Raw genomic sequence first — 20,006 nt, 5'->3', positions numbered from 1 at the left:
ACTGTTTTCCATGCATTTCTTGCTAAAAGAGCTAAGATCGTGATTGTCTCTGTTGCTGAATCAGCTAGGAAGCTATTCAACTCTAATCTAAGAGAGACTCACTAACTTCATGTAGGAACACCGTTACTTTGTCTCCTAACTCATTTTCCTAACAAGACAACCTCAATGATAAGACGCACACTGTTTTCAATGCATTTCTAGCTAAAAGAGCTAAGATCGTGATTATCTCTGTTGCTGAATGAGCTAGGAGGCTATTCAACTCCGATCTAAAAGAAACAAGAGCAGGCACATTCAGCTTAGAATGGCCATTGACAGCAGTTGCCTAATTTCTACTTTCTTTTACTATCTTAAAGAGAAACTAACACAATTTTCAGGTTCAAAAAGGTCAACAGAACTTGGGATTCCCAGCCAGTCTCCCATGCTGGTACTTGCCAAGCCTTAAGCTGCATTGCTGATGCAATCTGACGAGAGCAGCTGCATTCAGCTTCGAATGGCTGTTGACAGCAACTGTTCAATTTCAACCTTCTTTTACCATCTTTGACAGAGAAACTAACACAATTTTCAGGTTCAGAAAGGTCAACGGAACTTGTGATTTCCAGTCTGTCTCCCATTCTGGTACTTGCCACGCCTTAAGCTGCATTGCTGCTGCGATCTGACGAGAGAAGGAACATTCAGATTCCAATGGCTGTTGACAGCAGCTCTTCAATTTGAACCTACTTTTACTATCTCATAGAGAAACTAACACAATTTTCAGGTTCAAAAAGGTCAACGGAACTTGGAATTCCCAGCCAGTCTCCCATTCTGGTACTTGCCGAGCCTTAAGCTGCATTGCTGCTGCGATCTGACGAGAGCAGGCACATTCAGCTTAGAATGGCCATTGACAGCAGCTGTTCAATTTGAACCTTCTTTTACCATCTTTGACAGAGAAACTAACACAATTTTCCGGTTCAAAAAGGTCAATGGAACTTGGGATTCCCAGCCAGTCTCCCATGCTGGTACTTGCCAAGCCTTAAGCTGCATTGCTGCTGCGATCTGATGAGAGCAGGGACATTCAGCTTAGAATGGCCGTTGACAGCAGCTGTTCAATTTGAACCTTCTTTTACTATCTCATAGAGAAACTAACACAATTTTCAGGTTCAAAAAGGTCAACGGAACTTGGGATTCCCTGCCAGTCTCCCATGCTGGTACTTGCCAAGCCTTAAGCTGCATTGCTGCTGCGATCTGATGAGAGCAGGCACATTCAGCTTAGAATGGCCGTTGACAGCAGCTGTTCAATTTGAACCTTCTTTTACCATCTTTGACAGAAAAATTAACACAATTTTCAGGTTCAAAAAGGTCAACGGAACTTGGGATTCCCAGCCAGTCTCCCATGCTGGTACTTGCCAAACCTTAAACTGCATTGCTGCTGCGATTTGATGAAAGCAGGCACATTCAGCTTAGAATGGCCATTGACAGCAGCTGTTCAATTTGAACCTTCTTTTACCATCTTTGACAGAGAAATTAACACAATTTTCAGGTTCAAAAAGGTCAACGGAACATGGGATTCCCAGCCAGTCTCCCATGCTGGTACTTGCCAAGCCTTAAGCTGCATTGCTGCTGAGATGTGACGAGAGCAGGCACACTCAGCTTAGAATGGCCGTTGACAGCAGCTGTTCAATTTGAACCTTCTTTTGCTATCTCATAGAGAAACTAACACAATTTTCAGGTTCAAAAAGGTCACCAGAACTTGGGATTCCAAGCCAGTCTCCCATGCTGGTACTTGCCAAGCCTTAAGCTGCATTGCTGCTGCGATCTGACGAGAGCAGGCGCATGCAGCTTAGAATGGCCGTTGACAGCAGCTGTTCAATTTGAACCTTCTTTTACTATCTCATAGAGAAACTAACACAATTTTCAGGTTCAAAAAGGTCAACAGAACTTGAGATTCTCAGCCAGTCTCCCATGCTGGTACTTGCCAAGCCTTACGCTGCATCGCTGCTGCGATCTGACAAGAGCAGGCACATTCAGCTTAGAATGGCCATTGACAGCAGTTGTTCAATTTGAACCTTCTTCTACTATCTCATATAGAAACTAACACAATTTTCAGGTTCAAAAAGGTCACCAGAACTTGGGATTCCAAGCCAGTCTCCCATGCTGGTACTTGCCAAGCCTTAAGCTGCATTGCTGCTGCGATCTGACAAGAGCAGGCACATTCAGCTTAGAATGGCCATTGACAGCAGTTGTTCAATTTGAACCTTCTTCTACTATCTCATAGAGAAACTAACACATTTTTAGGTTCAAAAAGGTCAACAGAACTTGGGATTCCCAGCTAGTCTCCCATGCTGGTACTTGCCAAGCCTTAAGCTGCATTGCTGCTGCGATCTGACAAGAGCAGGCACATTCAGCTTAGAATGGCCGTTGAAAGCAGCTGTTCAATTTGAACCTTCTTTTACTATCTCATAGAGAAACTAACACAATTTTCAGGTTCAAAAAGGTCAACGGAACTTGGGATTCCCAGCCAGTCTCCCATGCTGGTACTTGCCAAGCCTTAAGCTGCATTGCTGCTGCGATCTGACGAGAGCAGGCACATTCAGCTTAGAATGGCCGTTGACAGCAGCTGTTCAATTTGAACCTTCTTTTACTATCTCATAGAGAAACTAACACATTTTCAGGTTCAAAAAGGTCAACCGAACTTGGAATTCACAGCCAGTCTCCCATGCTGGTACTTGCCAAGCCTTAAGCTGCATTGCTGCTGCGATCTGACGAGAGCAGGCACATTCAGCTTAGAATGGCCGTTGACAGCAGCTGTTCAATTTGAACCTTCTTTTACTATCTCATAGAGAAACTAACACAATTTTCAGGTTCAAAAAGGTCAACATATCTTGGGATTCCTACCCAGTCTCCCATGCTGGTACTTGCCAAGCCTTAAGCTGCATTGCTGCTGCGATCTGACGAGAGCAGACACATTCAGCTTAGAATGGCCGTTGACAGCAGCTGTTCAATTTGAACCTTCTTTTACTATCACATAGAGAAACTAACACAATTTTCAGGTTCAAAAAGGTCAACGGAACTTGAGATTCCCAGCCAGTCTCCCATGCTGGTACTTGCCAAGCCTTAAGCTGCATTGCTGCTGCGATCTGACGAGAGCAGGCACATTCAGCTTAGAATGGCCGTTAACAGCAGCTGTTCAATTTGAACCTTCTTTTACTATCTCATAGAGAAACTAACACAATTTCAGGTTCAAAAAGGTCAACGGAATTTGGGATTCCCAGCTAGTCTCCCATGCTGGTACTTGCCAAGCCTTAAGCTGCATTGCTGCTGCGATCTGATGAGAGCAGGCACATTCAGCTTAGAATGGCAGTTGACTGCAGCTGTTCAATTTGAACCTTCTTCTACTATCTCATAGAGAAACTAACACAATTTTCAGGTTCGAAAAGGTCACCAGAACTTGGGATTCCCAGCCAGTCTCCCATGCTGGTACTTGCCAAGCCTTAAGCTGCATTGCTGCTGCGATCTGACGAGAGCAGGCACATTCAGCTTAGAATGGCCGTTGACAGCAGCTGTTCAATTTGAACATTCTTTTGCTATCTCATAGAGAAACTAACACAATTTTCAGGTTCAAAAAGGTCAACGGAACTTGGGATTCCCAGCCAGTCTCCCAAGCTGGTACTTGCCAAGCCTTAAGCTGCTGCGATCTGACGAGAGCAGGCACATTCAGCTTAGAATTGCCGTTGACAGCAGCTGTTCAATTTGAACCTTCTTTTACTATCTCATAGAGAAACTAACACAATTTTCAGGTTCAAAAAGGTCACCAGAACTTGGGATTCCCAACCAGTTTCCCTTGCTGGTACTTGCCAAGCCTTAAGCTGCATCGCTGCTGCGATCTGACAAGAGCACACACATTCAGCTTAGAATGGCCGTTGACAGCAGTTGTTCAATTTGAACCTTCTTCTACTATCTCATAGAGAAACTAACACAATTTTCAGGTTCAAAAAAGACACCAGAACTTGGGATTCCCAGCCAGTCTCCCATGCTGGTACTTGCCAAGCCTTAAGCTGCATCGCTGCTGCGATCTGACAAGAGCACGCACATTCAGCTTAGAATGGCCGTTGACAGCAGCTGTTCAATTTGAACCTTCTTTTACTATCTCATAGAGAAACTAACACAATTTTAAGGTTCAAAAAGGTCAACGGAACTTGGGATTCCCAGCCAGTCTCCCATGCTGGTACTTGCCAAGCCTTAAGCTGCATTGCTGCTGCGATCTGACGAGAGCAGGCACATTCAGCTTAGAATGGCCTTTGACAGCAGCATTTCAAATTGAACCTTCTTTTACTATCTCATAATCCATAATTACTATCCCTTTTCAAGTTCAAAAAGGTCAACAGAACTTAGGATTCCCAGCCAGTCTCCCATGCTGGTACTTGCCAAGCCTTAAGCTGCATCGCTGCTGCGATCTGACAAGAGCACGCACATTCAGCTTAGAAAGGTCGTTGACAGCAGCTGTTCAATTTGAACCTTCTTTTACTATCTCATAGAGAAACTAACACAATTTTCAGGTTAAAAAAGGTCAACAGAACTTGGGATTCCCAGCCAGTCTCCCATGCTGGTACTTGCCAAGCCTTAAGCTGCATTGCTGCTGCGATCTGACGAGAGCAGGCACATTCAGCTTAGAATGTCCGTTGACAGCAGCTGTTAAATTTGAACCTTCTTTTGCTATCTCATAGAGAAACTAACACAACTTTCAGGTTCAAAAAGGTCAACGGAACTTGGGATTCCCAGCCAGTCTGCCATGCTGGTACTTGCCAAGCCTTAAGCTGCATTGCTGCTGCGATCTGACGAGAGCAGGCACATTCAGCTTAGAATGGCCGTTGACAGCAGCTGTTCAATTTGAACCTTCTTTTACTATCTCATAGAGAAACTAACACAATTTTCAGGTTCAAAAAGGTCAACAGAACTTGAGATTCCCAGCCAGTCTCCCATGCTGGTACTTGCCAAGCCTTAAGCTGCATTGCTGCTGTGATCTGACGAGAGCAGGCACATTCAGCTTAGAATGGCCGTTGACAGCAGCTGTTCAATTTGAACATTCTTTTACTATCTTATAGAGAAAATAACTCAATTTTCAGGTTCAAAAAGGTCAACGGATCTTGGGATTCCTACCCAGTCTCCCATGGTGGTACTTGCCAAGCCTTAAGCTGCATTGCTGCTGCGATCTGACGAGAGCAGGCACATTCAGCTTAGAATGGCCGTTAACAGCAGCTGTTCAATTTGAACCTTCTTTTACTATCTCATAGAGAAACTAACACATTTTCAGGTTCAAAAAGGTCAACGGAACTTGGGATTCCCAGTCAGTCTCCCATGCTGGTACTTGCCAAGCCTTAAGCTGCATTGCTGCTGCGATATGACAAGAGCAGGCACATTCAGCTTAGAATGGCCGTTGACAGCAGCTGTTCAATTTGAACCTTCTTTTACTATCTCATAGAGAAACTAACACAATTTTCAGGTTCAAAAAGGTCAACAGAACTTGGGATTCCCAGCCAGTCTCCCATGCTGGTACTTGCCAAGCCTTAAGCTGCATTGCTGCTGCGATCTGACGAGAGCAGGCACATTCAGCTTAGAATGGCCGTTGACAGCAGCTGTTCAATTTGAACCTTCTTTTACTATCTCATAGAGAAACTAACACAATTTTCAGGTTCAAAAAGGTCAACAGAACTTGGGATTCTAAGCTAGTCTCCCATGCTGGTACTTGCCAAGCCTTAAGCTGCATCGCTGCTGCGATCTGACAAGAGCACGCACATTCAGCTTAGAATGGCCGCTGACAGCAGCTGTTCAATTTGAACCTTCTTTTACTATCTCATAGAGAAACTAACACAATTTCAGGTTCAAAAAGGTCACCAGAACTTGGGATTCCCAGCCAGTCTCCCATGCTGTCACTTGCCAAGCCTTAAGCTGCATCTCTGCTGCGATCTGACGAGAGCAGGCACATTCAGCTTAGAATGGCCGTTGACAGCAGCTTTTCAATTTGAACCTTCTTTTACTATCTCATAGAGAAACTAACACAAAATTCAGGTTCAAAAAGGTCAACGGAACTTGGGATTCCCAGCCAGTCTCCCATGCTGGTACTTGCCAAGCCTTAAGCTGCATTGCTGCTGCGATCTGACGAGAGCAGGCACATTCAGCTTAGAATGGCCGTTGACAGCAGCTGTTCAATTTGAACCTTCTTTTACTATCTCATAGAGAAACTAACACAATTTTCAGGTTCAAATAGGTCAACAGAACTTGGGATTCCCTGCCAGTCTCCCATGCTGGTACTTGCCAAGCCTTAAGCTGCATCGCTGCTGCGATCTGACAAGAGCACGCACATTCAGCTTAGAATGGCCGTTGACAGCAGTTGTTCAATTTGAACCTTCTTCTACTATCTCATAGAGAAACTAACACAATTTTCAGGTTCAAAAAGGTCACCAGAACTTGGGATTCTAAGCTAGTCTCCCATGCTGGTACTTGCCAAGCCTTAAGCTGCATCGCTGCTGCGATCTGACAAGAGCACGCACATTCAGCTTAGAATGGCCGCTGACAGCAGCTGTTCAATTTGAACCTTCTTTTACTATCTCATAGAGAAACTAACACATTTTCAGGTTCAAAAAGGTCAACGGAACTTGGGATTCCCAGCCAGTCTCCCATGCTGGTACTTGCCAAGCCTTAAGCTGCATTGCTGCTGCGATATGACAAGAGCAGGCACATTCAGCTTAGAATGGCCGTTGACAGCAGCTGTTCAATTTGAACCTTCTTTTACTATCTCATAGAGAAACTAACACAATTTTCAGGTTCAAAAAGGTCAACGGAACTTGGGATTCCCAGCCAGTCTCCCATGCTGGTACTTGCCAAGCCTTAAGCTGCATTGCTGCTGCGATCTGACGAGAGCAGGCACATTCAGCTTAGAACGGCCGTTGACAGCAGCTGTTCAATTTGAACCTTCTTTTACTATCTCATAGAGAAACTAACACAATTTTCAGGTTCAAAAAGGTCAACGGAATTTGGGATTCCCAGCCAGTCTGCCATGCTGGTACTTGCCAAGCCTTAAGCTGCATCGCTGCTGCGATCTGGCAAGAGCACGCACATTCAGCTTAGAATGGCCGTTGACAGCAGCTGTTCAATTTGAACCTTCTTTTACTATCTCATAGAGAAACTAACACAATTTCAGGTTCAAAAAGGTCACCAGAACTTGGGATTCCCAGCCAGTCTCCCATGCTGTCACTTGCCAAGCCTTAAGCTGCATCTCTGCTGCGAACTGACAAGAGCACGCACATTCAGCTTAGAATGGCCGTTGACAGCAGGTTTTCAATTTGAACCTTCTTTTACTATCTCATAGAGAAACGAACACAAAATTCAGGTTCAAAAAGGTCAACGGAACTTGGGATTCCCAGCCAGTCTCCCATGCTGGTACTTTCCAAGCCTTAAGCTGCATTGCTGCTGCGATCTGACGAGAGCAGGCACATTCAGCTTAGAATGGCCGTTGACAGCAGCTGTTCAATTTGAACCTTCTTTTACTATCTCATAGAGAAACTAACACAATTTTCAGGTTCAAAAAGGTCAACAGAACTTGGGATTCCCAGCCAGTCTGCCATGCTGGTACTTGCCAAGCCTTAAGCTGCATCGCTGCTGCGATCTGACAAGAGCTCGCACAATCAGCTTAGAATGGCCGTTGACAGCAGCTGTTCAATTTGAACCTTCTTTTGCTATCTCATAGAGAAACTAACACAATTTTCACGTTCAAAAAGGTCAACGGAACTTGGGATTCCCAGCCTGTCTCCCATGCTGGTACTTGCCAAGCCTTAAGCTGCATTGCTGCTGCGATCTGACGAGAGCAGGCACATTCAGCTTAGAATGGCCATTGACAGCAGCTGTTCAATTTGAACCTTCTTTTACTATCTCATAGAGAAACTAACACAATTTTCAGGTTCAAAAAGGTCAACGGAACTTGGGATTCCCAGCCAGTCTCCCATGCTGGTACTTTCCAAGCCTTAAGCTGCATCGCTGCTGCGATCTGACAAGAGCACGCACATTCAGCTTAGAATGGCCGCTGACAGCAGCTGTTCAATTTGAACCTTCTTTTACTATCTCATAGAGAAACTAACACATTTTCAGGTTCAAAAAGGTCAACAGAACTTGGGATTCCCAGTCAGTCTTCCATGCTGGTACTTGCCAAGCCTTAAGCTGCATTGCTGCTGCGATATGACAAGAGCACGCACATTCAGCTTAGAATGGCCGTTGACAGCAGCTGTTCAATTTGAACCTTCTTTTACTATCTCATAGAGAAACTAACACAATTTTCAGGTTCAAAAAGGTCAACGGAACTTGGGATTCCCAGCCAGTCTCCCATGCTGGTACATGCCAAGCCTTAAGCTGCATTGCTGCTGCGATCTGACGAGAGCAGGCACATTCAGCTTAGAACGGCCGTTGACAGCAGCTGTTCAATTTGAACCTTCTTTTACTATCTCATAGAGAAACTAACACAATTTTCAGGTTCAAAAAGGTCAACAGAACTTGGGATTCTAAGCTAGTCTCCCATGCTGGTACTTGCCAAGCCTTAAGCTGCATCGCTGCTGCGATCTGACAAGAGCACGCACATTCAGCTTAGAATGGCCGTTGACAGCAGCTTTTCAATTTGAACCTTCTTTTACTATCTCATAGAGAAACTAACAGAAAATTCAGGTTCAAAAAGGTCAACGGAACTTGGGATTCCCAGCCAGTCTCCCATGCTGGTACTTGCCAAGCCTTAAGCTGCATTGCTGCTGCGATCTGACGAGAGCAGGCACATTCAGCTTAGAATGGCCGTTGACAGCAGCTGTTCAATTTGAACCTTCTTTTACTATCTCATAGAGAAACTAACACAATTTTCAGGTTCAAAAACGGCAACGGAATTTGGGATTCCCAGCCAGTCTCCCATGCTGGTACTTGCCAAGCCTTAAGCTGCATCGCTGCTGCGATCTGGCAAGAGCACGCACATTCAGCTTAGAACGGCCGTTGACAGCAGCTGTTCAATTTGAACCTTCTTTTACTATCTCATAGAGAAACTAACACAATTTTCAGGTTCAAAAAGGTCAACAGAACTTGGTATTCTAAACTAGTCTCCCATGCTGGTACTTGCCAAGCCTTAAGCTGCATCGCTGCTGCGATCTGACAAGAGCACGCACATTCAGCTTAGAATGGCCGCTGACAGCAGCTGTTCAATTTGAACCTTCTTTTACTATCTCATAGAGAAACTAACACATTTTCAGGTTCAAAAAGGTCAACAGAACTTGGGATTCCCAGCCAGTCTCCCATGCTGGTACTTGCCAAGCCTTAAGCTGCATCGCTGCTGCGATCTGGCAAGAGCACGCACATTCAGCTTAGAACGGCCGTTGACAGCAGCTGTTCAATTTGAACCTTCTTTTACTATCTCATAGAGAAACTAACACAATTTCAGGTTCAAAAAGGTCACCAGAACTTGGGATTCCCAGCCAGTCTCCCATGCTGTCACTTGCCAAGCCTTAAGCTGCATCTCTGCTGCGATCTGACAAGAGCACGCACATTCAGCTTAGAATGGCCGTTGACAGCAGCTTTTCAATTTGAACCTTCTTTTACTATCTCATAGAGAAACTAACACAAAATTCAGGTTCAAAAAGGTCAACGGAACTTGGGATTCCCAGCCAGTCTCCCATGCTGGTACTTGCCAAGCCTTAAGCTGCATTGCTGCTGCGATCTGACGAGAGCAGGCACATTCAGCTTAGAATGGCCGTTGACAGCAGCTGTTCAATTTGAACCTTCTTTTACTATCTCATAGAGAAACTAACACAATTTTCAGGTTCAAAAAGGTCAACAGAACTTGGGATTCCCAGCCAGTCTCCCATGCTGGTACTTGCCAAGCCTTAAGCTGCATCGCTGCTGCGATCTGACAAGAGCTCGCACAATCAGCTTAGAATGGCCGTTGACAGCAGCTGTTCAATTTGAACCTTCTTTTGCTATCTCATAGAGAAACTAACACAATTTTCACGTTCAAAAAGGTCAACGGAACTTGGGATTCCCAGCCTGTCTCCCATGCTGGTACTTGCCAAGCCTTAAGCTGCATTGCTGCTGCGATCTGACGAGAGCAGGCACATTCAGCTTAGAATGGCCATTGACAGCAGCTGTTCAATTTGAACCTTCTTTTACTATCTCATAGAGAAACTAACACAATTTTCAGGTTCAAAAAGGTCAACGGAACTTGGGATTCCCAGCCAGTCTCCCATGCTGGTACTTTCCAAGCCTTAAGCTGCATCGCTGCTGCGATCTGACAAGAGCACGCACATTCAGCTTAGAACGGCCGTTGACAGCAGCTGTTCAATTTGAACCTTCTTTTACTATCTCATAGAGAAACTAACACAATTTTCAGGTTCAAAAAGGTCAACGGAACTTGGGATTCCCAGCCAGTCTCCCATGCTGGTACTTGCCAAGCCTTAAGCTGCATTGCTGCTGCGATCTGACGAGAGCAGGCACATTCAGCTTAGAATGGCCGTTGACAGCAGCTGTTCAATTTGAACCTTCTTTTACTATCTCATAGAGAAACTAACACAATTTTAAGGTTCAAAAAGGTCAACAGAACTTGGGATTCTAAGCTAGTCTCCCATGCTGGTACTTGCCAAGCCTTAAGCTGCATCGCTGCTGCGATCTGACAAGAGCACGCACATTCAGCTTAGAATGGCCGCTGACAGCAGCTGTTCAATTTGAACCTTCTTTTACTATCTCATAGAGAAACTAACACAATTTCAGGTTCAAAAAGGTCACCAGAACTTGGAATTCCCAGCCAGTCAACCATGCTGTCACTTGCCAAGCCTTAAGCTGCATTGCTGCTGCGATCTGACGAGAGCAGGCACATTCAGCTTAGAATGGCCGTTGACAGCAGCTGTTCAATTTGAACCTTCTTTTACTATCTCATAGAGAAACTAACACAATTTTCAGGTTCAAAAAGGTCAACAGAACTTGGGATTCCCAGCCAGTCTCCCATGCTGGTACTTGCCAAGCCTTAAGCTGCATCGCTGCTGCGATCTGCCAAGAGCACGCACATTCAGCTTAGAATGGCCGTTGACAGCAGTTGTTCAATTTGAACCTTCTTCTACTATCTCATAGAGAAACTAACACAATTTTCAGGTTCAAAAAGGTCACCAGAACTTGGGATTCTAAGCTAGTCTCCCATGCTAGTACTTGCCAAGCCTTAAGCTGCATCGCTGCTGCGATCTGACAAGAGCACGCACATTCAGCTTAGAATGGCCGCTGACAGCAGCTGTTCAATTTGAACCTTCTTTTACTATCTCATAGAGAAACTAACACATTTTCAGGTTCAAAAAGGTCAACAGAACTTGGGATTCCCAGTCAGTCTCCCATGCTGGTACTTGCCAAGCCTTAAGCTGCATTGCTGCTGCGATCTGACAAGAGCAGGCACATTCAGCTTAGAATGGCCGTTGACAGCAGCTGTTCAATTTGAACCTTCTTTTACTATCTCATAGAGAAACTAACACAATTTTCAGGTTCAAAAAGGTCAACGGAACTTGGGATTCCCAGCCAGTCTCCCATGCTGGTACTTGCCAAGCCTTAAGCTGCATTGCTGCTGCGATCTGACGAGAGCAGGCACATTCAGCTTAGAACGGCCGTTGACAGCAGCTGTTCAATTTGAACCTTCTTTTACTATCTCATAGAGAAACTAACACAATTTTCAGGTTCAAAAAGGTCAACAGAACTTGGGATTCTAAGCTAGTCTCCCATGCTGGTACTTGCCAAGCCTTAAGCTGCATCGCTGCTGCGATCTGACAAGAGCACGCACATTCAGCTTAGAATGGCCGCTGACAGCAGCTGTTCAATTTGAACCTTCTTTTACTATCTCATAGAGAAACTAACACATTTTCAGGTTCAAAAAGGTCAACAGAACTTGGGATTCCCAGTCAGTCTCCCATGCTGGTACTTGCCAAGCCTTAAGCTGCATTGCTGCTGCGATCTGACAAGAGCAGGCACATTCAGCTTAGAATGGCCGTTGACAGCAGCTGTTCAATTTGAACCTTCTTTTACTATCTCATAGAGAAACTAACACAATTTTCAGGTTCAAAAAGGTCAACGGAACTTGGGATTCCCAGCCAGTCTCCCATGCTGGTACTTGCCAAGCCTTAAGCTGCATTGCTGCTGCAATCTGACGAGAGCAGGCACATTCAGCTTAGAACGGCCGTTGACAGCAGCTGTTCAATTTGAACCTTCTTTTACTATCTCATAGAGAAACTAACACAATTTTCAGGTTCAAAAAGGTCAACGGAATTTGGGATTCCCAGCCAGTCTCCCATGCTGGTACTTGCCAAGCCTTAAGCTGCATCGCTGCTGCGACCTGGCAAGAGCACGCACATTCAGCTTAGAATGGCCGTTGACAGCAGCTGTTCAATTTGAACCTTCTTTTACTATCTCATAGAGAAACTAACACAATTTCAGGTTCAAAAAGGTCACCAGAACTTGGGATTCCCAGCCAGTCTCCCATGCTGTCACTTGCCAAGCCTTAAGCTGCATCTTTGCTGCGATCTGACAAGAGCACGCTCATTCAGCTTAGAATGGCCGTTGACAGCAGCTTTTCAATTTGAACCTTCTTTTACTATCTCATAGAGAAACTAACACAAAATTCAGGTTCAAAAAGGTCAACGGAACTTGGGATTCCCAGCCAGTCTCCCATGCTGGTACTTGCCAAGCCTTAAGCTGCATTGCTGCTGCGATCTGACGAGAGCAGGCACATTCAGCTTAGAATGGCCATTGACAGCAGCTGTTCAATTTGAACCTTCTTTTGCTATCTCATAGAGAAACTAACACAATTTTCAGGTTCAAAAAGGTCAACGGAACTTGGGATTCCCAGCCAGTCTCCCATGCTGGTACTTGCAAAGCCTTAAGCTGCATTGCTGCTGCGATCTGACGAGAGCAGGCACATTCAGCTTAGAATGGCCGTTGACAGCAGCTGTTCAATTTGAACCTTCTTTTGCTATCTCATAGAGAAACTAACACAATTTTCAGGTTCAAAAAGGTCAACGGAACTTGGGATTCCCAGCCAGTCTCCCATGCTGGTACTTGCCAAGCCTTAAGCTGCATTGCTGCTGCGATCTGACGAGAGCAGGCACATTCAGCTTAGAATGGCCGTTGACAGCAGCTGCTCAATTTGAACCTTCTTTTACTATCTCATAGAGAAACTAACACAATTTTCAGGTTCAAAAAGGTCAACAGAACTTGGGATTCCCAGCCAGTCGCCCATGCTGGTACTTGCCAAGCCTTAAGCTGCATCGCTGCTGCGATCTGACAAGAGCTCGCACAATCAGCTTACAATGGCCGTTGACAGCAGCTGTTCAATTTGAACCTTCTTTTGCTATCTCATAGAGAAACTAACACAATTTTCACGTTCAAAAAGGTCAACGGAACTTGGGATTCCCAGCCTGTCTCCCATGCTGGTACTTGCCAAGCCTTAAGCTGCATTGCTGCTGCGATCTGACGAGAGCAGGCACATTCAGCTTAGAATGGCCATTGACAGCAGCTGTTCAATTTGAACCTTCTTTTACTATCTCATAGAGAAACTAACACAATTTTCAGGTTCAAAAAGGTCAACGGAACTTGGGATTCCCAGCCAGTCTCCCATGCTGGTACTTTCCAAGCCTTAAGCTGCATTGCTGCTGCGATCTGACGAGAGCAGGCACATTCAGCTTAGAATGGCCGTTGACAGCAGCTGTTCAATTTGAACCTTCTTTTGCTATCTCATAGAGAAACTAACACAATTTTCAGGTTCAAAAAGGTCAACGGAACTTGGGATTCCCAGCCAGTCTCCCATGCTGGTACTTGCAAAGCCTTAAGCTGCATTGCTGCTGCGATCTGACGAGAGCAGGCACATTCAGCTTAGAATTGCCGTTGACAGCAGCTGTTCAATTTGAACCTTCTTTTACTATCTCATAGAGAAACTAACACATTTTCAGGTTCAAAAAGGTCAACGGAACTTGGAATTCCCAGCCAGTCTCCCATGCTGGTACTTGCCAAGCCTTAAGTTGCATTGCTGCTGCGATCTGACGAGAGCAGGCAAATTGAGCTTAGAATGGCCGTTGACAGAAGCTGTTCAATTGAACCTTCTTTTACTATCTCATAGAGAAACTAACACAATTTTCAGGTTAAAAAAGGTCAACAGAACTTGGGATTCCCATCCAGTCTCCCATGCGGGTACTTGCCAAGCCTTAAGCTGCATCGCTGCTGCGATCTGACAAGAGAACACACATTCAGCTTAGAATGGCCGTTGACAGCAGTTGTTCAATTTGAACCTTCTACTACTATCTCATAGAGAAACTAACACAATTTTCAGGTTCAAAAGAGTCACCAGAACTTGGGATTCCCATCCAGTCTCCCATGCTGGTACTTGCCAAGCCTTAAGCTGCATTGCTGCTGCGATCTGACGAGAGCAGGCACATTCAGCTTAGAATGGCCATTGACAGCAGCTGTTCAATTTGAACCTTCTTTTGCTATCTCATAGAGAAACTAACACAATTTTCAGGTTCAAAAAGGTCTACGGAACTTGGGATTCCCAGCCAGTCTCCCATGCTGGTACTTGCTAAGCCTTAAGCTGCATTGCTGCTGCGATCTGACGAGAGCAGGCACATTCAGCTTAGAATTGCCGTTGACAGCAAATGTTCAATTTGAACCTTCTTTTGCTATCTCATAGAGAAACTAACACAATTTTCAGGTTCAAAAAGGTCAACGGAACTTGGGATTCCCAGCCAGTCTCCCATGCTGGTACTTTCCAAGCCTTAAGCTGCATTGCTGCTGCGATCTGACGAGAGCAGGCACAATCAGCTTAGAATGGCCGTTGACAGCAGCTGTTCAATTTGAACCTTCTTTTACTATCTCTTAGAGAAACTAACACAATTTTCAGGTTAAAAATGGTCAACAGAACTTGGGATTCCCAGCCAGTCTCCCATGCTGGTACTTGCCAAGCCTTAAGCTGCATCGCTGCTGCGATCTGACAAGAGCACGCACATTCAGCTTAGAATGGCCGTTGACAGCAGCTGTTCAATTTGAACCTTCTTTTGCTATCTCATAGAGAAACTAACACAATTTTCAGGTTCAAAAAGGTCAACGGAACTTGGGATTCCCAGCCAGTCTCCCATGCTGGTACTTGCAAAGCCTTAAGCTGCATTGCTGCTGCAATCTGACGAGAGCAGGCACATTCAGCTTAGAGAGGCCGTTGACAGCAGCTGTTCAATTTGAACCTTCTTTTGCTATTTTATAGAGAAACTAACACAATTTTCAGGTTCAAAAAGGTCAACGGAACTTGGGATTCCCAGCCAGTCTCCCATGCTGGTACTTGCAAAGCCTTAAGCTGCATTGCTGCTGCGATCTGACGAGAGCAGGCACATTCAGCTTAGAATTGCCGTTGACAGCAGCTGTTCAATTTGAACCTTCTTTTACTATCTCATAGAGAAACTAACACATTTTCAGGTTCAAAAAGGTCAACAGAACTTGGAATTCCCAGCCAGTCTCCCATGCTGGTACTTGCCAAGCCTTAAGTTGCATTGCTGCTGCGATCTGACGAGAGCAGACAAATTCAGCTTAGAATGGCCGTTGACAGCAGCTGTTCAATTTGAACCTTCTTTTACTATCTCATAGAGAAACTAACACAATTTTCAGGTTAAAAAAGGTCAACAGAACTTGGGATTCCCATCCAGTCTCCCATGCTGGTACTTGCCAAGCCTTAAGCTGCTTTGCTGCTGCGATCTGACGAGAGCAGGCACATTCAGCTTAGAATGGCCGTTGACAGCAGCTGTTCAATTTGAACCTTCTTTTGCTATCTCATAGAGAAAATAACACAATTTTCAGGTTCAAAAAGGTCAACGGAACTTGGGATTCCCAGCCAGTCTCCCATGCTGGTACTTGCCAAGCCTTAAGCTGCATTGCTGCTGCGATCTGACGAGAGCAGGCAAATTCAGCTTAGAATTGCCGTTGACAGCAGATGTTCAATTTGAACCTTCTTTTACTATCTCATAGAGAAACAAACACAATTTTCAGGTTCAAAAAGGTCAACAGAACTTGGGATTCCCAGCCAGTCTCCCATGCTGGTACTTGCCAAGCCTTAAGCTGCATCGCTGCTGCGATCTGACAAGAGCACGCACATTCAGCTTAGAATGGCCGTTGACAGCAGCTTTTCAATTTGAACCTTCTTTTGCTATCTCATAGAGAAACTAACACAATTTTCAGGTTCAAAAAGGTCAACAGAACTTGGGATTCCCAGCCAGTCTCCCATGCTGGTACTTGCCAAGCCTTAAGCTGCATCGCTGCTGCGATCTGACAAGAGCACGCACATTCAGCTTAGAATGGCCGTTGACAGCAGCTGTTCAATTTGAACCTTCTTTTGCTATCTCATAGAGAAACTAACACAATTTTCAGGTTCAAAAAGGTCAACGGAACTTGGGATTCCCAGCCAGTCTCCCATGCTGGTACTTGCAAAGCCTTAAGCTGCATTGCTGCTGCGATCTGACGAGAGCAGGCACATTCAGCTTAGAATTGCCGCTGACAGCAGCTGTTCAATTTGTACCTTCTTTTACTATCTCATAGAGAAACTAACACATTTTCAGGTTCAAAAAGGTCAACGAAACTTGGAATTCCCAGCCAGTCTCCCATGCTGGTACTTGCCAAGCCTTAAGTTGCATTGCTGCTGCGATCTGACGAGAGCAGGCAAATTCAGCTTAGAATGGCCGTTGACAGCAGCTGTTCAATTTGAACCTTCTTTTACTATCTCATAGAGAAACTAACACAATTTTCAGGTTCAAAAAGGTCAACAGAACTTGGGATTCCCAGCCAGTCTCCCATGCTGGTACTTGCCAAGCCTTAAGCTGCATCGCTGCTGCGATCTGACAAGAGCTCGCATAATCAGCTTAGAATGGCCGTTGACAGCAGCTGTTCAATTTGAACCTTCTTTTGCTATCTCATAGAGAAACTAACACAATTTTCACGTTCAAAAAGGTCAACGGAACTTGGGATTCCCAGCCTGTCTCCCATGCTGGTACTTGCCAAGCCTTAAGCTGCATTGCTGCTGCGATCTGACGAGAGCAGGCACATTCAGCTTAGAATAACCATTGACAGCAGCTGTTCAATTTGAACCTTCTTTTACTATCTCATAGAGAAACTAACACATTTTCAGGTTCAAAAAGGTCAACGGAACTTGGAATTCCCAGCCAGTCTCCCATGCTGGTACTTGCCAAGCCTTAAGCTGCATTGCTGCTGTGATCTGACGAGAGCAGGCAAATTCAGCTTAGAATGGCCGTTGACAGCAGCTGTTCAATTTGAACCTTCTTTTACTATCTCATAGAGAAACTAACACAATTTTCAGGTTCAAAAAGGTCAACGGAACTTGGGTTTCCCAGCCAGTCTCCCATGCTGGTACTTGCCAAGCCTTAAGCTGCATTGCTGCTGCAATCTGACGAGAGCAGGCACATTCAGCTTAGAATTGCCGTTGACAGCAGCTGTTCAATTTGAACCTTCTTTTACTATCTCATAGAGAAACTAACACAATTTTCAGGTTCAAAAAGGTCAACAGAACTTGGGATTCCCAGCCAGTCTCCCATGCTGGTACTTGCCAAGCCTTAAGCTGCATTGCTGCTGCGATCTGACGAGAGCAGGCACATTCAGCTTAGAATGGCCATTGACAGCAGCTGTTCAATTTGAACCTTCTTTTACTATCTCATAGAGAAACTAACACAATTTTCAGGTTCAAAAAGGTCAACAGAACTTGGGATTCCCATCTAGTCTCCCATGCTGGTACTTGCCAAGCCTTAAGCTGCATTGCTGCTGCGATCTGACAAGAGCTCGCACAATCAGCTTACAATGGCCGTTGACAGCAGCTGTTTAATTTGAACCTTCTTTTGCTATCTCATAGAGAAACTAACACAATTTTCACGTTCAAAAAGGTCAACGGAACTTGGGATTCCCAGCCTGTCTCCCATGCTGGTACTTGCCAAGCCTTAAGCTGCATTGCTGCTGCGATCTGACGAGAGCAGGCACATTCAGCTTAGAATGGCCATTGACAGCAGCTGTTCAATTTGAACCTTCTTTTACTATCTCATAGAGAAACTAACACAATTTTCAGGTTCAAAAAGGTCAACGGAACTTGGGATTCCCAGCCAGTCTCCCATGCTGGTACTTGCCAAGCCTTAAGCTGCATTGCTACTGCGATCTGACAAGAGCAGGCACAATCAGCTTAGAATGGCCGTTGACAGCAGCTGTTCAATTTGAACCTTCTTTTACTATCTCTTAGAGAAACTAACACAATTTTCAGGTTAAAAATGGTCAACAGAACTTGGGATTCCCAGCCAGTCTCCCATGCTGGTACTTGCCAAGCCTTAAGCTGCATCGCTGCTGCGATCTGACAAGAGCAGGCACATTCAGCTTAGAATGGCCGTTGACAGCAGCTGTTCAATTTGAACCTTCTTTTGCTATCTCATAGAGAAACTAACACAATTTTCAGGTTCAAAAAGGTCAACGGAACTTGGGATTCCCAGCCAGTCTCCCATGCATGTACTTGCCAAGCCTTAAGCTGCATTGCTGCTGCGATCTGACGAGAGCAGGCACATTCAGCTTAGAATTGCCGTTGACAGCAGATGTTCAATTTGAACCTTCTTTTACTATCTCATAGAGAAACTAACACAATTTTCAGGTTCAAAAAGGTCAACAGAACTTGGGATTCCCTGCCAGTCTCCCATGCTGGTACTTGCCAAGCCTTAAGCTGCATCGCTGCTGCGATCTGACAAGAGCACGCACATTCAGCTTAGAATGGCCGTTGACAGCAGCTTTTCAATTTGAACCTTCTTTTACTATCTCATAGAGAAACTAACACAATTTTCAGGTTCAAAAAGGTCAACGGAACTTGGGATTCCCAGCCAGTCTCCCATGCTGGTACTTGCCAAGCCTTAAGCTGCATTGCTGCTGCGATCTGACGAGAGCAGGCACATTCAGCTTAGAATGGCCATTGACAGCAGCTGTTCAATTTGAACCTTCTTTTACTATCTCATAGAGAAACTAACACAATTTTCAGGTTCAAAAAGGTCAACAGAACTTGGGATTCCCATCCAGTCTCCCATGCTGGTACTTGCCAAGCCTTAAGCTGCATCGCTGCTGCGATCTGACAAGAGTACACACATTCAGCTTAGAATGGCAGTTGACAGCAGTTGTTTGATTTGAAACTTCTTCTACTATCTCATAAAGACACTAACACAATTTTCAGGTTCAAAAAGGTCACCAGAACTTGGGATTCCCAGCCAGTCTCCCATGCTGGTACTTGCCAAGCCTTAAGCTGCATTGCTGCTGCAATCTGACAAGAGCAGGCACATTCAGCTTAGAATGGCCGTTGACAGCAGCTGTTCAATTTGAACCTTCTTTTACTATCTCATAGAGAAACTAACACAATTTCAGGTTCAAAAAGGTCACGAGAACTTGGGATTCCCAGCCAGTCTCCCATGCTGTCACTTGCCAAGCCTTAAGCTGCATCTCTGCTGCGATCTGACAAGAGCACGCACATTCAGCTTAGAATGGCCGTTGACAGCGGCTGTTCAATTTGAACCTTCTTTTACTATCTCATAGAGAAACTAACACAATATTCAGGTTCAAAAAGGTCAACGGAACTTGGGGTTCCAAGCCAGTCTCCCATGCTGGTACTTGCCAAGCCTTAAGCTGCATTGCTGCTGTGATCTGACGAGAGCAGGCACATTCAGCTTAGAATGGCCGTTGACAGCAGCTGTTCAATTTGAACCTTCTTTTACTATCTCATAGAGAAACTAACACAATTTTCAGGTTCAAAAAGGTCAACAGAACTTGGGATTCCCAGCCAGTCTCCCATGCTGGTACTTGCCAAGCCTTAAGCTGCATCGCTGCTGCGATCTGACAAGAGCTCGCACAATCAGCTTAGAATGGCCGTTGACAGCAGCTGTTCAATTTGAACCTTCTTTTGCTATCTCATAGAGAAACTAACACAA

At 45.0% G+C, this 20,006-nt stretch overlaps 57 pseudogenes; all 57 read right to left on the bottom strand.

The window, feature by feature from the left end:
* Positions 1 to 763: 763 nt before the first annotated feature.
* On the bottom strand, positions 764 to 882 carry LOC140078678 (5S ribosomal RNA; annotated as a pseudogene).
* A 72-nt stretch (positions 883 to 954) lies between these two features.
* On the bottom strand, positions 955 to 1,073 carry LOC140087930 (5S ribosomal RNA; annotated as a pseudogene).
* A 70-nt stretch (positions 1,074 to 1,143) lies between these two features.
* Positions 1,144 to 1,262, bottom strand: LOC140081762 (5S ribosomal RNA; annotated as a pseudogene).
* Positions 1,263 to 1,334: 72 nt separating this feature from the next.
* Positions 1,335 to 1,453, bottom strand: LOC140097829 (5S ribosomal RNA; annotated as a pseudogene).
* Positions 1,454 to 1,714: 261 nt separating this feature from the next.
* Positions 1,715 to 1,833, bottom strand: LOC140097048 (5S ribosomal RNA; annotated as a pseudogene).
* A 447-nt stretch (positions 1,834 to 2,280) lies between these two features.
* Positions 2,281 to 2,399, bottom strand: LOC140095444 (5S ribosomal RNA; annotated as a pseudogene).
* A 70-nt stretch (positions 2,400 to 2,469) lies between these two features.
* LOC140094689 (5S ribosomal RNA) lies at positions 2,470 to 2,588 on the bottom strand (annotated as a pseudogene).
* A 69-nt stretch (positions 2,589 to 2,657) lies between these two features.
* On the bottom strand, positions 2,658 to 2,776 carry LOC140096310 (5S ribosomal RNA; annotated as a pseudogene).
* A 259-nt stretch (positions 2,777 to 3,035) lies between these two features.
* On the bottom strand, positions 3,036 to 3,154 carry LOC140086533 (5S ribosomal RNA; annotated as a pseudogene).
* A 69-nt stretch (positions 3,155 to 3,223) lies between these two features.
* On the bottom strand, positions 3,224 to 3,342 carry LOC140098235 (5S ribosomal RNA; annotated as a pseudogene).
* Positions 3,343 to 3,412: 70 nt separating this feature from the next.
* Positions 3,413 to 3,531, bottom strand: LOC140092823 (5S ribosomal RNA; annotated as a pseudogene).
* Positions 3,532 to 4,160: 629 nt separating this feature from the next.
* LOC140092565 (5S ribosomal RNA) lies at positions 4,161 to 4,279 on the bottom strand (annotated as a pseudogene).
* Positions 4,280 to 4,541: 262 nt separating this feature from the next.
* Positions 4,542 to 4,660, bottom strand: LOC140102235 (5S ribosomal RNA; annotated as a pseudogene).
* Positions 4,661 to 4,730: 70 nt separating this feature from the next.
* LOC140088074 (5S ribosomal RNA) lies at positions 4,731 to 4,849 on the bottom strand (annotated as a pseudogene).
* Positions 4,850 to 4,919: 70 nt separating this feature from the next.
* LOC140094363 (5S ribosomal RNA) lies at positions 4,920 to 5,038 on the bottom strand (annotated as a pseudogene).
* Positions 5,039 to 5,108: 70 nt separating this feature from the next.
* Positions 5,109 to 5,227, bottom strand: LOC140098401 (5S ribosomal RNA; annotated as a pseudogene).
* Positions 5,228 to 5,485: 258 nt separating this feature from the next.
* LOC140079463 (5S ribosomal RNA) lies at positions 5,486 to 5,604 on the bottom strand (annotated as a pseudogene).
* Positions 5,605 to 6,051: 447 nt separating this feature from the next.
* LOC140094676 (5S ribosomal RNA) lies at positions 6,052 to 6,170 on the bottom strand (annotated as a pseudogene).
* Positions 6,171 to 6,806: 636 nt separating this feature from the next.
* Positions 6,807 to 6,925, bottom strand: LOC140085432 (5S ribosomal RNA; annotated as a pseudogene).
* A 447-nt stretch (positions 6,926 to 7,372) lies between these two features.
* Positions 7,373 to 7,491, bottom strand: LOC140084144 (5S ribosomal RNA; annotated as a pseudogene).
* A 259-nt stretch (positions 7,492 to 7,750) lies between these two features.
* LOC140091680 (5S ribosomal RNA) lies at positions 7,751 to 7,869 on the bottom strand (annotated as a pseudogene).
* A 70-nt stretch (positions 7,870 to 7,939) lies between these two features.
* Positions 7,940 to 8,058, bottom strand: LOC140098184 (5S ribosomal RNA; annotated as a pseudogene).
* Positions 8,059 to 8,316: 258 nt separating this feature from the next.
* On the bottom strand, positions 8,317 to 8,435 carry LOC140092334 (5S ribosomal RNA; annotated as a pseudogene).
* A 259-nt stretch (positions 8,436 to 8,694) lies between these two features.
* On the bottom strand, positions 8,695 to 8,813 carry LOC140094663 (5S ribosomal RNA; annotated as a pseudogene).
* Positions 8,814 to 9,637: 824 nt separating this feature from the next.
* On the bottom strand, positions 9,638 to 9,756 carry LOC140094651 (5S ribosomal RNA; annotated as a pseudogene).
* Positions 9,757 to 10,015: 259 nt separating this feature from the next.
* On the bottom strand, positions 10,016 to 10,134 carry LOC140091679 (5S ribosomal RNA; annotated as a pseudogene).
* Positions 10,135 to 10,393: 259 nt separating this feature from the next.
* Positions 10,394 to 10,512, bottom strand: LOC140094639 (5S ribosomal RNA; annotated as a pseudogene).
* An 824-nt stretch (positions 10,513 to 11,336) lies between these two features.
* On the bottom strand, positions 11,337 to 11,455 carry LOC140089985 (5S ribosomal RNA; annotated as a pseudogene).
* A 70-nt stretch (positions 11,456 to 11,525) lies between these two features.
* On the bottom strand, positions 11,526 to 11,644 carry LOC140085431 (5S ribosomal RNA; annotated as a pseudogene).
* Positions 11,645 to 11,902: 258 nt separating this feature from the next.
* LOC140089984 (5S ribosomal RNA) lies at positions 11,903 to 12,021 on the bottom strand (annotated as a pseudogene).
* Positions 12,022 to 12,091: 70 nt separating this feature from the next.
* On the bottom strand, positions 12,092 to 12,210 carry LOC140094759 (5S ribosomal RNA; annotated as a pseudogene).
* A 447-nt stretch (positions 12,211 to 12,657) lies between these two features.
* LOC140082824 (5S ribosomal RNA) lies at positions 12,658 to 12,776 on the bottom strand (annotated as a pseudogene).
* Positions 12,777 to 12,846: 70 nt separating this feature from the next.
* On the bottom strand, positions 12,847 to 12,965 carry LOC140092594 (5S ribosomal RNA; annotated as a pseudogene).
* A 70-nt stretch (positions 12,966 to 13,035) lies between these two features.
* LOC140094627 (5S ribosomal RNA) lies at positions 13,036 to 13,154 on the bottom strand (annotated as a pseudogene).
* A 259-nt stretch (positions 13,155 to 13,413) lies between these two features.
* Positions 13,414 to 13,532, bottom strand: LOC140091678 (5S ribosomal RNA; annotated as a pseudogene).
* A 70-nt stretch (positions 13,533 to 13,602) lies between these two features.
* LOC140084132 (5S ribosomal RNA) lies at positions 13,603 to 13,721 on the bottom strand (annotated as a pseudogene).
* Positions 13,722 to 13,791: 70 nt separating this feature from the next.
* On the bottom strand, positions 13,792 to 13,910 carry LOC140096629 (5S ribosomal RNA; annotated as a pseudogene).
* Positions 13,911 to 14,356: 446 nt separating this feature from the next.
* Positions 14,357 to 14,475, bottom strand: LOC140097720 (5S ribosomal RNA; annotated as a pseudogene).
* Positions 14,476 to 14,545: 70 nt separating this feature from the next.
* Positions 14,546 to 14,664, bottom strand: LOC140096976 (5S ribosomal RNA; annotated as a pseudogene).
* A 70-nt stretch (positions 14,665 to 14,734) lies between these two features.
* On the bottom strand, positions 14,735 to 14,853 carry LOC140081731 (5S ribosomal RNA; annotated as a pseudogene).
* Positions 14,854 to 14,923: 70 nt separating this feature from the next.
* LOC140097211 (5S ribosomal RNA) lies at positions 14,924 to 15,042 on the bottom strand (annotated as a pseudogene).
* Positions 15,043 to 15,301: 259 nt separating this feature from the next.
* LOC140096628 (5S ribosomal RNA) lies at positions 15,302 to 15,420 on the bottom strand (annotated as a pseudogene).
* Positions 15,421 to 15,678: 258 nt separating this feature from the next.
* On the bottom strand, positions 15,679 to 15,797 carry LOC140079849 (5S ribosomal RNA; annotated as a pseudogene).
* Positions 15,798 to 15,867: 70 nt separating this feature from the next.
* On the bottom strand, positions 15,868 to 15,986 carry LOC140091362 (5S ribosomal RNA; annotated as a pseudogene).
* A 70-nt stretch (positions 15,987 to 16,056) lies between these two features.
* On the bottom strand, positions 16,057 to 16,175 carry LOC140097210 (5S ribosomal RNA; annotated as a pseudogene).
* Positions 16,176 to 16,245: 70 nt separating this feature from the next.
* On the bottom strand, positions 16,246 to 16,364 carry LOC140097209 (5S ribosomal RNA; annotated as a pseudogene).
* Positions 16,365 to 16,622: 258 nt separating this feature from the next.
* On the bottom strand, positions 16,623 to 16,741 carry LOC140096978 (5S ribosomal RNA; annotated as a pseudogene).
* Positions 16,742 to 17,000: 259 nt separating this feature from the next.
* Positions 17,001 to 17,119, bottom strand: LOC140093553 (5S ribosomal RNA; annotated as a pseudogene).
* A 69-nt stretch (positions 17,120 to 17,188) lies between these two features.
* On the bottom strand, positions 17,189 to 17,307 carry LOC140093919 (5S ribosomal RNA; annotated as a pseudogene).
* A 70-nt stretch (positions 17,308 to 17,377) lies between these two features.
* On the bottom strand, positions 17,378 to 17,496 carry LOC140094180 (5S ribosomal RNA; annotated as a pseudogene).
* Positions 17,497 to 17,566: 70 nt separating this feature from the next.
* LOC140083761 (5S ribosomal RNA) lies at positions 17,567 to 17,685 on the bottom strand (annotated as a pseudogene).
* Positions 17,686 to 17,944: 259 nt separating this feature from the next.
* LOC140091677 (5S ribosomal RNA) lies at positions 17,945 to 18,063 on the bottom strand (annotated as a pseudogene).
* Positions 18,064 to 18,133: 70 nt separating this feature from the next.
* LOC140092798 (5S ribosomal RNA) lies at positions 18,134 to 18,252 on the bottom strand (annotated as a pseudogene).
* Positions 18,253 to 18,322: 70 nt separating this feature from the next.
* Positions 18,323 to 18,441, bottom strand: LOC140089825 (5S ribosomal RNA; annotated as a pseudogene).
* Positions 18,442 to 18,511: 70 nt separating this feature from the next.
* LOC140094102 (5S ribosomal RNA) lies at positions 18,512 to 18,630 on the bottom strand (annotated as a pseudogene).
* A 259-nt stretch (positions 18,631 to 18,889) lies between these two features.
* On the bottom strand, positions 18,890 to 19,008 carry LOC140082823 (5S ribosomal RNA; annotated as a pseudogene).
* Positions 19,009 to 19,644: 636 nt separating this feature from the next.
* Positions 19,645 to 19,763, bottom strand: LOC140096191 (5S ribosomal RNA; annotated as a pseudogene).
* Between the last annotated feature and the right edge of the window lie 243 nt (positions 19,764 to 20,006).

The sequence above is a fragment of the Engystomops pustulosus genome, chromosome 9 (genome assembly GCF_040894005.1).
Source record: "Engystomops pustulosus chromosome 9, aEngPut4.maternal, whole genome shotgun sequence".
NCBI classification, from domain to species: domain Eukaryota; kingdom Metazoa; phylum Chordata; class Amphibia; order Anura; family Leptodactylidae; genus Engystomops; species Engystomops pustulosus.
Note: the sequence above shows the minus strand (reverse complement) of the source record. Positions and strands in the feature narration are given on the sequence as shown.